Here is a 1,915-nt window from a genome sequence, read left to right as displayed (position 1 = left end):
CTTCTTTTAAAAGAAAATTAATCCTTCATATTAATTATAGTTTAATTATTTTTATAATTAAATAAAACAAATAAATATTATACAATATAAGTATGTCGTATGTGGGAAACGGTTTCTCCATTGAGTCGAAAGATAACAACGAATGGGCAATTATCTGCGCTTATCTATTAAATTTTTACACAAAATTGACTCAAAACCGACAAAAATTCACGGCCAAAGCCTACTTGGACGCTGCACATCTCCTTAGAACCATATTTTTGCTATTTCAAGTAATCCTAACACAAAGAGGCATAGAATCCTTTACCAACAGTACAAAGCTGCATGACAATGATCTATAAAAACACACGAAAAGAAATCCTTGATTTATTTACTGATTTTATTATAATTTTGTTATCTAATGACGTCCCCGAGGTAGAGGCTTTTCCCAAGTCCCGTTACGAGTCAGATGAGAATCATAGAATGGGCTGTCCATTACGTATGCGGTACATGTTCTATTTGTAGGCGATATTGCTGTTTGGATATCGAAAAAGGTCTCAGCCCATGGCGACATGGAGCAATTTAAAACCAATTTTTTAGTTTTTTGTGCCGACCGATATCATCCAGTTGCAGACCTGTGTCCATCCTTGTACCCAAATTGCAGTCAATTTGTAAAAGAACAGGTATTTTATTATTAATAAATATTTATTAATTTAAATAAACTATCTTTTAGATAAGGTTGATGAAAGTTTGCGATAAAAACGTTCTCTCTAATGAAAAACTTCTGGAGGCAATTCAGTTTTATACGTCAGAAGGCATAGAAGGGCCATTTCTTGTAAACCATATCTCTCATTGCAGAAATGGATGGGATTTCTGGTACATTTGCGTAGACTGGACTTTACTTCTTCACTGGAAATACTGATGGAGACTTCCCCTCAGTACCCTCAACCACAGTGTCCCTATTTATATGTGAAAAAAGCTTGTTCTGACCCTGAGTTTAAATACGCCCCACTAAACTACCTTGCACACTGCCATCGTTTCAAGTATTTAAATAAATTAATACAAAAATTAAATCAACTATTATTATAAAATTTATTTTATTCCATAATATAAATAATTGCCAGTGTTGAAAATATTAAACCTCATATTGATTCCGCCTTGGAAATGGCTCATAACTCACAAGACGAGTCGTCGGTGCTATTTGTCTTGGTTGGCATCCTCTTGTTTATATAGGCCTGGATATCCAAGCTTTCCACGTGTCCTCAGCTCGAGTTTTCTTCAGAATTGACCGTGATCGACTCAGAGGAGGGAGACATGGCACTGACAGTCTCCACAGTACTGCTTCTCACTAATCTAGAATCTTCGTTCTATGGCTTACCTCTCCATTGCCCAGAAAATGTTATTTCAACAGAAATACTCGCCTTCTGAGTAAAATTATATTTTTATAGTAGAATATTTGGCATTCTGTTCCAGGCACTGTGGACTGCCATCAACGTAGGGGACCTTGCTACTGTTTTTGTCCAATTTGCAGCCACAGTGGATCTCCTTGGATATCGGTGACGTGTACTGGGTCACTTTGGTAGGCATTTGTCTTTTTTTACTGCGACTGGAGTCTTGGTATCGGAAAGGAGCATTAAAGTCTCTCCGACGTATTCGGTAAAACACTTTGCAGATTGTGAAAACCGCGCTTTTGCTATAATTTCCCGTTTCTTATTCGAAAATCACAAAAGCTGTGGAACTTCAGAAGAAACACTTTTTAAGCTGTGTTGTAGGAGTGATGAAAATTACAAAAAGGATGTTCATTTTATATATGATTTGAGTCACAAATTTATTCGTTTTGTGCGAAAATTTGACTTTATCAATGCCGAAAGGACTGTGTCGTGTATTCGTGGATTGGATGTCCAAGAAGGGTGTTTAAGAAAAGCGGAATTGCTTATGT

The 1,915-nt window shown here is 36.4% G+C and overlaps 1 long non-coding RNA gene across 1 annotated transcript; it reads left to right on the top strand.

Annotated features, from left to right (window-relative positions):
- Positions 1–513: 513 nt before the first annotated feature.
- Positions 514–1,265, top strand: LOC118760955. The gene is made up of 3 exons (XR_004997061.1): positions 514–659; positions 710–1,019; positions 1,101–1,265. It is a non-coding gene; the product is annotated as an uncharacterized LOC118760955 (long non-coding RNA).
- Positions 1,266–1,915: the final 650 nt, after the last annotated feature.

This window comes from Octopus sinensis, unplaced genomic scaffold (assembly GCF_006345805.1).
Source record: "Octopus sinensis unplaced genomic scaffold, ASM634580v1 Contig02586, whole genome shotgun sequence".
Taxonomy (NCBI): Eukaryota; Metazoa; Mollusca; class Cephalopoda; order Octopoda; family Octopodidae; genus Octopus; species Octopus sinensis.
Note: the sequence above shows the minus strand (reverse complement) of the source record. Positions and strands in the feature narration are given on the sequence as shown.